Genomic DNA, 12,236 nt, shown 5'->3' with positions numbered 1-12,236 from the left:
GCATGAGCCAGCCAGACTTTGTCCCAGTGCAACAGTATGCTGTTATTCTAAAAGATGATTTTCGTAGTTTAGATCACAGAGGAAGAGAACAATTAGATGGTATAGCTGTGAAAAATAAATGATCATTTACGGCCATATCAGAGAACGGGTTCTTCCTATCTGAACACAATCACAATAGCTTTTTGATCGGCCATGTCCTGACAATGTTTGCTGTTTATTTTTCATAGCATTAAAGAGCAGCCAGAGTACACACAGCAATGTATAAAGACAAAGTCTAATTGGGAGTCTAGAGTCTTAAAACTTCATGTGTGTCTCTGAAACTGTCTGCGCTTCCCCCTGACTGACACACGACTCAAAAAATCTATAACTTCAATTATCACCTTTAAATTACATCATGCAGAGCGCAGAAATCAATGGTTTGAGAGAAAGGGTTAAATAATGTAGTGGTTATTAAATAAAAGGCGTGCACAGAAACCTTTAAAATGTGCACAAAGAACAGCAGAGTTAAGTGTAACAGCAGAGTCAGCTTTGGCCTCACCTAAACCAATGCACTTCTCTCTAAATGCTTTTATTGATTACGCAGCGGACACACATATCTCACCACGCATGTGCATGTGTGTGTGTCTGTGAACAGTCATTAATCAGACTGAGCTTGGCAAACTCTAAATCTCCACATTTTAATCAGAGCAAACTGCTGCTCTGAGAGCCAACAGAGCCGGCGTCCCTCAGGATCCACGTTTGGGGACTAATTGATCGCCCGTCACTCTGAGCATTGATTTATTTGGACCACCCCCAGACACACAATCTCATCAGCTGCTTAAATTAAAGCTCAAGTCTGGAGCAGCGCTGGAGTGTATAGTCCTAAACTAACATTATTGTATTATAACCTCATATATAAGTATAGATTATTATTTCTCACACATTAAACAACAGTGTTGTTTTCTTTTATGGCTTCTAGCGCTCGAGCCGGTGTAAACACATTAACGTCTCTGTTTGCTGGGTGAGTTTGCAGAGGAGGCTGCAGGGCTGCAGCACAGTGGTGTGTACAAGAAAAAAAACGGAAATGCATTCAGAGTTTACCCAGACTCCTCTGCAGAACAAAGAAACAAGTGCAGTATTATTTGACTTCATTTTGGGTTCAAGCCTTTGAACTTGTAGTTCGTCACAGGCGTGTAAAATGCTTAAAAGGTGAGAACACAAGACCACAGTCAGAGTTTCTTCTGCTTTAAATGATTTACACATTTTGTTCCATTGATAATATAGTCATGTATGCATCCTAAACAAAAATACATTCATATTTTATCAATCATATAGGGATTTCACACTTGCTGAAAACTCCTGAAAACTCCAGATTTTTCCAGGAGGAGATGTATGTGTGAACGTAAACAGCTGGATTTCTCACTCAGACTTCACCCGGGGTTTCTCCTGCCAGCCCTCTAGTATTTTTTCCGCAGCAAGTCTGAGTGAGCTGATGTGAGAATGCAGCTGCATTATGTTTTCTGCTCGTCAGTATGGTCTTCTCTGCTCTTTTGCTGACATTGTGATTCTGTTTAACTACACATGTCATTGATATAAAGGCATATATTCTCATTATAGCGTTGTATAGTGGATTCTGTTGCTTAGTCTGCTACTTCTGCGAGGTTTTTTAACATCACGTCTTACCTCATGGAGACCCCCCCCCCTCCGGTCTGACAGGGAAAGTCTCCCACTGTGAGGAGCATATGAACAGCCAGGTCAGGAGAATCTCCAGAGCAGTCCTCCTGAAATGATTTAGATATTTGCAGGAGTGCAGATGTGAAAACGGCTATGGAGACCTGACCAATTTTATCACGTGTGTTTTCAACTGGACATTTACAGAAGCTTGACTCCATATGTTTAGAATGACAATAAATCAAATGACTGTGAAATGTGAGAGCTGCTGCAGTAGAAAAAAGCTTCAGCTCTACAGACCCGTTGTGCATCTTAGAGCTCTATGTTTTTGGTTTTACAGTCCGAGTCTTCACTGAGTTATCTCTCAACAATCTTTAAATGCATTTCTGGCTGCAGAAAGCTGCTTTTTTTATTTCTGCGGAAGAAAATCAAAAAAAGCCCACACTGCCTCCCGTATGTGAGAACAGAGCAGCACAGAGACAGTTAGAGACGACACGTTAACATGGAGGAGCATTGACAGTGGGGGAGCCAATAATGAGGACTCCAGGGACTACACCGAGTGTCCATACTGGTTTCACTGTGCTGCAATGGTTCATCAACCACAAGCAGTCCTCACTTAAGCCTGTGAGGATCTGAGGTCAGTGATTCATCTTAAACTCTGGATTTTCTCTGGATGATGGAGGTTCACTTTCATTCAGTTATATCAGTCAGGAGAGACTTAATTAAGAATGAACACTTTTTATTTAACAATTTAGTAATAAATGTGCAAAGTCCTGGGGGATTAGACTCCATCATGACGACTTCATGTACTTGGAGGGGTAATGAGGCCGACAGCAGGATAGGATACCCCCCTATGGAGTCTAGATCCTGGTGATGGTGGTGAAGAGGGAAATGGAGGAAGTGGATTTCCTTATTTGTCTAGCAACACTCCCTTTCATCCCGCAACGATTATTTTCATTTTAATGAAGATCATGTGTATTCATTTGTCTTCTCTGTTTGTGGACACGGGACAACAAGGCTGACAGGACACATGCACTGCCTGAAAGAACATGGGTCTGTGCTATGTTATACTGAACAGTTCACTGTCTCAACTCAAGAAATAAAGAAGTTAAAAAAGAACTCAAGTTATATAAACCTAAGTTATTTTAGTTGTTGGCTTTTGTTATGTCTTGTGGAAAACTGGTTCTGCTGACAAATTCCTGAGTCAGGTACAGCCCTACAGCCAGATTTGCCATTTTAACATGAACACCGAGTTACTGCAGTCTGCAGAAGCTTTATAATAAAATGTTTTTGACACTCTATGCTGCAGAAAATAAAATATTTTATGGTTTTCTTGACTATTTCCTGCATCAGTTGGATTTATTGGTCGTTAAGTTATTAAGCAAAAAAAGGAATTCATCAAAATATCTCCAATTTGATATGTAGCTTTTTTTCTAGTGTTTTGTCATTGCCGTGCCCATGAATACAGTTTAATGGAATTGTAATTAGTCAGCATTGCATTATCGAAATCAGGTCGACCCCCAGACTCTACTGCATCTTTTGTGCTTGATGGACTGACATCATTCAATCATATTACAGAGTAAGGATCAGGATTGTCTTCATCCTCACAGTATATAAACACTCCTTTTAGGTGATTAAATATGACAGATTTTGGGTTTTTCCCAGAAATGTGCATTAAAATAGACAGAGACTAGAATTAGAAGGAACGATTATACTAAACATGCGCATTTAGGTCTGTGTGACGCTGAGTTTGTTCTCACACTGATGACTGCAATCAGAGGTCATAACAGACGCTCTTTGAACACCTCTGACACGTTTTTATTTGCAGCTCATTGATTGAAGAGTTCCTTAAATGAGTTTTGGCGCTCCCTGTGGGCTAAAGCAATATTCCTGGTGCAATTTCAGAACGCATCGGCCATCGCCTGAGACCAGCCGCTTGTCTTCAACCTAAACCAAAAGGACACACATCGCTCCACTGGCTCCCAGTTTCTGCTGGCATCAAATTTATAACTCGCTTACGAAACAGCAATAAAATAAGCTTTTCCTTACCTTAACTTTATCATCCAGGTCTAGCATCCCTCCCGCCCACTACTCTCTGCCTATGAACGGCCTCTGGTCCAACCTTCTCAACAGGGCCCCAAGTCTGTAGCTAGACTCTTCTCTTCAGTCGCCCCCCAGTGGTGGGGAGTCCCTTTGCACCTTTAAGAAAAAGCTAAAGACCCAGCTCTTTTATGAACACCTACAACCTTAATGATGATGATGATGATGATGAGATTAAGGATGGTGTTGATGAGGTTTAGGTTTCTCATGAGAAGCTGTTGTTGTTGATGATGATAACAACACATTTAAATAAAAAAAATAAAACCTGTGCTCTGGCTCTGTGTACTTCCTGTCAGCACCTGTGTGTCTGATCAGATTTCAAGCTGTTTGTTTGCACTTCCTGACGTTGTCTCCTCCTCTCTAGATCCTCAGGATCTAGAGAGGAGAGAATTACAGGATGATTGGTGAAGTTTGTAAGCTTTGATTAAGTGCTTTTAATTTACCTTGTTTAGCCTTTATCTTACATATTAAATGCTTTGATAAGGTGTCAACCTTTCCAAGTACTTACATGTCTTCACAACGTTAAGATTGGCACAGTATGTAAATTCCATCGCCAGGGGGTCAAAATCAAAACAATAACAAAAGATGACATTGAGACTGGTCAGGGAATCATGGGAGTGATTCTTTCTGCTACTGGTTTCCCATCATGCTTTTTTGTTATTGGATGCTTTTTGCGTTAGATAGACTTTTCCCCACCATTACACCTCTGTGCGTTCCACGATGCAGACGAGACATGAGAGCGCCGCTAATGTAAAATTGTAGAATTGAATTGTTTAAAAGAGTAGCACAGTTCCACGTGAAATGCGTCCTTTGTTTTTAGAGTACACTGTTGGATTCTGATGCTATAGTGCGAGCTCCAAATGTGAACATTCTGGCTCTTGCAGGCATCAAATCAGCAAACTTCCTCTAAACTCTCTACTCTGGCTCCATGCTCTGAAGACATATTGACATTCTGACAAAGTGAGCTCTCAGCTGTGTTCTCTTGCTGCAAGCTAAAATGAAGGGTTATCCAGTGCCAGCCCCCCCTCTCTTCTCTCTCTCTCTCTCTCTCTCTCTCTCTCTCCCTTATAAGCTGCTGAAGCATTTATAGATAACAGCTGCTACCTTAAGACCTGCTATTTTTGGTATTGTTTCTCCGAAGAAGCAGCTTAAAAGACAAAAATTATTATCTTCTATGACAGTTTTGATTTGTGCATCATACTGAATGAGAAAGCTCTAAATCTGTTCAATCTGCGCAGCATGATGCAGTGAACTCCACCTGCACAAAAAAGGAAAGGATTGCTGCTTTTATTTTGCCGTGATCTATTGTTTTTTGGGGGGTTTTTTGAATCAGTGCAAATCTGTCTCCATCCTGATAATAAAACAAAGACGTGATCGTCCATGTTTCATTCTGCAGGGTCTATGTGCCGCATAAGCAGTGCTGTCTGAGTGTTGTTAACATGTTGTCAGCGCTGACCCGTGTTTGATTCTCTCAGAGACGAGTCCTTGAGCCGCCTCAGAGAAAAGAAACATCTCCATAGCAACTTTAATCATCCAGCCTTGATTTGTGTTGCATGTTGCTGCTTCATAGAAATCAGTGCAGCAAAGTGTAATCTGTGACAGACACACTAAAACATTTAAATCCTGTACAGATGTCTCTTCTCTTCATTTATTTTACCATCCTCATCTTTGTCTCAGAGTTGTCTCTACTTATCTTCTGTGTTTTTGCTTTGGCCTTATCTTAACTGTACCTTACTTATGTTTGGTTTTACTGTTCGATCTAATGAAATTATAAAAAAAAAAACATGTCCAAATCAAATAGTTAATTGGACCAGTAAGAGTCACAGCTAAACCCAGAATCCCTGTACAGCAGACAGTTACAGAGGATCTGCTCTGTTTTAAAAGTTGACTCCCACCCTTTAGTGGTCACATTCAGTGTCTGTCTACAAACCTTCTAATTATGAGACAAGTCCATCCTCTTCATCTTCTGCCTGCTCAACTTTTCAGGAAAAAAAGGCTGTTTGGAGATTTTCACTTCATGACATCACAAAGGGCAGTAACCCCTCCCCCAGGTGGGTGACACTCCCACAGCTAGGTGTTTGTTCTGCCCTCTGAGTCTGCCTTCTCACCGTAAACAATAGGACATGGAGCGAGAAAGTCAGAGACACCCAAGCCCTTCCAGAGAGGATGCGTGGTCAGACACAGCTCATTTATATTTAAAGGTACAGACAGAGAAACAGCCTGTTCTGAGCAGGGCTGAAATAGAGGGGTTTATAGACATATACAGGATCAGAGTGGATTTAAAACAAGAAACTTCACACACATGTTTTAGGGAGCTCTGAGACTTATTTAAACTGGTTAAAAAGAAGGATAACATGTGACCTTTAAATGTTGACTTTCCGCTCCTCCCGCCCGTACATGGATATAAAGAACTATCCTGTAATACAAAAAAATACAACAATAGCTTTGTCCCAGTAGCCTTCAGTGACATGAACAACAAATGTTGCGGCAGCGAAGCATTAGGAGCATTTTTAGTATATATCTTGATTATTTATTGATCGCTGCACATTTGATCTTGTCTTACCTTTTTACTGATGGCTCATCTCTATCTTGTTTTTACTTACCATGTTTTACTGACTGGTGATATATTCTTATTCTTATCATGCTTTTACTCTATTTGATTGATGATATATACTTACTTCTATCTTGTTTTTGTCTTATCCTTATTGATGGGTTATTTTGTTTTTCCTCAGGGCTTTTCACTCTAGTATTGAGCACTTCATCATGTTTTGTCCTGTAAACCAAATCTACCTGCAGGTACAAATAAAGTTACCTTATCTTACCTTATGGTCTGTGGTAAGTCTGTCTTAGTGTTGTTGTGTAAGCATTCTTTTTGGAAGTGTCTATTATCATTTCAAAGCAGAAGTATTACTGAACTATTACTTTAGTCTAGACTGTGAGAAATGTTTCTTTTAAACAGTAAACATGTTTTTTCAAAGCTGAGAATCTCATTAAAAGTCCACAAAACTCTTGGTGAGTTTCATGAATATTAAATAAAATGTTAAAAACTACTTTGGAGCGCAGATGGCCTAGTGGTTAGGCACCGCCCCATGTTTTGGGGCTTTGATCCTTCAAGTGGGCGGCCCGGTTCCCAAGCAACGATAATAATAAATCATGCACAAGATAAAATATGGGAAAAGACATAAAACCTAAGGAGCATCCAGTAATCATATGGCAGAGAGGATAAACGCTGAGACATCTGATTCACTACACAGAAAATAATGATGTATGATGTGACCATCAGTGTGGCATTCTGTTTGAGTCCTCTGCTTCTGAGCACTGCAGAAATAAATTATTCATTGTAATTGGTCACTGAATTTTGAGTCACAAAATGCTCTGCTCTCCGTAACATAGCCATCAGCTGTTAGCATACACATGCATCGATAGCTGAGATGTTCCTATGTGTAACAAACCTAAATCCTAGCTCCGTCTGTTGTTGCAGAGCTAACCTCCCCCTGACAAAACAAAACACTTTAGATCATAGACATAGAATAGATCATCAACGCTCGGACAAAACTCCTGCAGCTGAAACTAACAAACATGGTCCAACCTCAGCTCCATGCAGACGTTTCTCTGGGTGTATGAACCGTAATAACTGTCCATTATTCTGATTGGTTTGTGGAGTTCATGGCAACATTTTCACAATAAACATACAAACTTACCATGTCTCATTCAAACTCAATATTAGGAAAGTTGTTATGTTTAAAAAACACTAAATGACAGTTAGAAGGATGTCACTGATTTTGGTTTCCTGTTGCTTTGAAACCTGCAAAGCTAATTTTAGTTTTCAGTTAAATCATCATTAGCAGCTAATATCACACAATCATTAATTTAACATACAGCACTTTAACTTCTTTATGTCCTGTCAGCCTGTAGCGTAAACCAGCAGGAGGCCTGCAGGTCACACCAGCTCCATGCACAAAGCCAATGTAACGATTGAAGTCGGCTTCGGGGGATTAATCCACTATAATTCTCATGTAATGTTAAAACTGCTGTGAGTGGGCCCCTGAGAGCCATATGGTTTATCAGTGGTTATTACCACAGCTCTATTCAGTCATTCTCTCACAACCGTGGGAGAAATAAACATCTGCTCCCATGCGCTCCTGAAAATTTCCAGAAAATTTCAGACAGTCGAGGGGCTTATTCACAACAACAGGAGACAGGAGGGAGAGAGTCTCAGGAGGCATGACATGGTGCTAAGAAGGCGCTACAAAAATCCTAGTGTGTGACACTATGACGACAGTTTTTGTCTTTATGTTAATGCTACATGTAACTGGACATGTTACAGTATCAGTTTAAGAGCGGAGAAGAACAAGAAGCAGTTTAATTCCCTGCATGAAGATCACACCTGTCAGGTGGTATGAGCATCATCAAACTCGTCAGCTCGCTCACGGTGATTTTTCCTGAATGTTACCTGCTCGGTTCATAAATCCGATCTCACCCTGTTTTCATGCAGAATTTTTTTACAAGGGGCTGGCAGAATATTTTGAGGGTAAAAGTCGTAATAAAAAATGCAGCTGTTTGCATTCAGACGTGCAGCTGCTCAGCCCAACAATTTTCCGTAAATCTGTGAATTTGTTACCAGTAAGGATTGACTGGTTGCAGTGGTATTTAAATCCCACCCCGTTCCACTTACTATAACAAACATTTAACATATAACTTTAACATCAAATGATGAATTACAACTAAACGTTTCTCGTGAAAAGAAAACTTTGGCATGAAGCAGCATAAATAGAACTATGTATGATGACAGGAATCTTGTTAGAGAATAAAAAAATGATTGGGTGTGTATTATAGGTCGCCACAGGAATGAGTCCTAAAACCCGGAAGTAAGTTAGCATTTGAGCGCCATGGGGTCTAACGTCTAAAAGTCAACAGGGATTTTGAATGTGTTTGTGGTTAGACGCCTGAAATAAGGTCTGTGGGTAACACAAGCTTAAGAGATGTTGGTGTTTTGTTAGACCACATCATCTACGTTAGGTAATACCCCCACTTGTGAATTTTGAAGTTTTTACACGTCTTTAAAAAGGCGGTTGCTAACAAGTGGCTAAATGTGACTACAGTGGTTGTCGGGGACATTAAGATAAGATAAAGATAAGATAAGATAAGATATACTTTATTCATCCCAGCAGGGAAATTTAGGTGTTCCAGCAGCCAGCATACATACAAACACACAACACGACACATATATACATATATATCCCACCCATACAAAAAAACATGAGCCCACAATACAGTTTGCTATATGAAACGTCATCACGCCAGACACAGAGGCCGGGAACTCTCTCACTAGTCAGAGATGTCTCCTGTAGGTTTAATCTTTAGGTTAAGGTGAATATTATGTTAATAAACAATTTATTAAACTATGTGGATGAGTTTATCGGAGATCGTCTGAAGCATAACACTCGTGACGTCACAATCATCCGACCGTGGTGTAGTTAGCTTGTAGCATAACGTTAGCTTTTTACTTCTGTCAGCCGCATTAACGCTTCAAACATCATAAAAATGGTGTTCATCTGTGAAGATTATCCTGTTGAACAAAACGCCTACGCTTCAGAAACGTGTGTTTGCCACAGAGCTTATTTTCTGCAATGATCCAAAATCCAATGCAAAAATCCCATAGGCGAATTCTTGTTAGACCCCATGCGGAAACAAACAGAGCAGGTAAAAAGATTTAGTGTTGGGTTCCAGAGACGGGCAAAGTGTCACTGCAGCCTCACCTTCTGTCAACACACTGACAACAGCCATAGCCTACAGTGCACCACGTCTGTCATTAGTCAGCAAACAGACACACTGAGCAGAGTGACAGTAATGCCTACAGTGTGAATAACTACAGAGCTGCAAACTGTTTGTTGTGCTCATGCCCGGCCTCTTACCCACGTTGCTGTGAAGCAGGCTTCAAAAATAACTATTAATATTACTTTCATCTGTAATTGGAGTCCATTCGGTTGATTACTTCCTTTGGTTTTTCCACACAATCATTCTTACACAAGGGTTATTTGGATCATTTTTCATTAACAATAATATAAAACATAGAAAACGGTTCTCATGTCACTGGTAACATTTCAGGATCTACTCAAAGACTCCACTTTAAGAAAAGACAGATCTGTATCCATATTAACAGAACCTCTATCATCAGCTTGTAATTATTGCAGACTGCTTGGTATGTGATCGTATCTGATATTTTTAAAGAGTCTTTTTAACTATTTTTTAAAAATGTTTTTCCACACCCATGCAGTGCTTCATGCATCTACTTTTTTGACTGTGGTAGTGGGGTGTTGGTGAGGCTCATCTGTAGGGGGGAGGGATGTGTGAGAGTGACTTGGGAGAGCAGTGCCAGAGTTAATTGGCGCAGGTGATCTCTATTGGCTGATTGCTTTCCTACTCTCTCTCTCTCTGCAGTAGCATGCTGGACCTGGGCAAGCACAGACGTAGGCTGTTTTTTCGAAACCGCCTACTGCATACAAAAAAAGCCGAAAAAAATCAATCTTAAAAAAATAATTACTATTTATTTCAGCCAGGAATCAAACCCCTTGACTCCAAGTTGACTTTCTATAATTCTACTATTCATTTATCAGACGCTTTTATCCAAAGTGACGAACATCAGAGAGTGAGAACAACACAAGCAAGGATCTAGAGAGGAGGAGACAACGTCAGGAAGCGCAATCGATCAGCTTTAAGTCTGATCGGACACACAGGTGAAGACAGGAAGTGACCAGAGGCAGAGCACAACATCAACAGATGTTCTTGAGAGTTCTAATCAGCATCAAAACCATCCTAAATATCATCGTCATCAATGTTATTAAGTGCGTAGGTGTTCATGAAAGAGCTGTGTCTTTAGCTTTTTCTTAAAGGTGCAAAGTGAACTCTGCAGATCGACTGGAGTGTGGTAGTTTGTTCCACCACCAGGGGGCGACAGAGGGGAGGAGTCTAGCTAGAGAATATCCCTGCATTCACGCAGTGCTGGACACATCAGAAACAATAAGTTTACGAGTTGTAAAAGGCACAAGGAACGCCTGCTCAAGTCTGAACAACAACTCGGAAACCGGGACCATCCGAGGCGCACATGAATGTAGCCTAAGGACCCTGTTCTGAAGGTTGGATCAGACGCCGTTCATTGGCCAAGCATAGTGGGTAGGAGGGAGTGTATGGATGAGAGACTTTCACACTCTTTAGACTAGGTCAAGTTACTTCAATGGTATATTAAAAGAATAAGCTTTACAGGACAGCATACAGAATTCAATTGACATCAAATGTCGAACCAACAACGTCTCATTTTGACATGTTGAGAGACTGAGCAGCTGCTGTATCACATGATGGGCTGGGACATGAATATATGTCAGGAATGTTTCTTGCTCTTTAGAACGCAATAACAGTGTCTTTGGAGAGTGAGTGTTATATGAAGCTCTGACCTCAGCTCTAGAGGGATACTATTTTAATCAAATACAGACCGTCTGTGTAAAAGCACCTAAAGAATAACTGATATAGAAGTCGCCGTCTCATAGCCATGAGGTCTGTGATCAGTCTGGGAGAAAAGGGATTTTGCTCCTTGGTAAGCTTTATGTAAATGGACAGTCAGAGTGATGGAGCAGCCGCAACTAGAGGAACTTCTGGGAATCATGAATTCGCTGACTAGTCGAACGTAAGACTCATGGCTTCTACGACTTGTGTACACAGAGTCATTCATTCACAAACTTATAACCAACAGTCAGGACCCTCCAAACCTCCACTCCTCATTAAATCCAATCAAGAATTAAATTAAACCTGTAATTATCCAGGCCTGATAATGTGGAGGCCTGCCACAGCACAGTGAGCTCTGTGTTATCACCTAATAGATCCACAGTAAGTGATGCCATCGCTGGCCTGCATCCACTCTCAGAAATCATCCTGGGTCAGTTTGCTTCCTGCTGTTGCTTCTCGGCCAACAAGTCAAGCTTCATTTGTTTCCCGGCCAAGCAGAGGTCACCTGAGTTCAGCTGGCTCAGCAACTCACAGAGCATGCTGACTGCTCCCTCGGAATCTGCAATGCTCAGGTACATTAGAGAATAAAGTGCCTTTCCATACTAGATATATTTGTGCTGTGCTACATCAGTGGTTTTCAGCCAGTTTGTGACTCCTTTAATTGAAGTAATGTCGACATGTGACCCTGCAACGTCGGCTAAATAAGACTTCTGAAACTGAAGGACTTTTACCGAATTATAAAACTTGTGCAGACTGAATGAGGTGTTCTTATGTCACTTAAATACCTTAAAACTTCATTTAAAGGCAAAGGCTTTATTTGAGTCAATCTCTAAACTCGCCATTCATTTATTTGTACAGCTGTGGCTCAGTGGCGATTCTAGAGTCTGTTGGGGCCCCAGGCAGGAAATAATTGGGGGCCCTACAACTCGCATTTATCCCCATTATGTCTGCCATTGTCCCGACGATTACTCCTCCTCCTCTTCTTT

The sequence above is a fragment of the Labrus mixtus genome, chromosome 14, assembly GCF_963584025.1.
Source record: "Labrus mixtus chromosome 14, fLabMix1.1, whole genome shotgun sequence".
NCBI lineage: Eukaryota > Metazoa > Chordata > Actinopteri > Labriformes > Labridae > Labrus > Labrus mixtus.
This window is presented reverse-complemented; position numbering follows the sequence as displayed.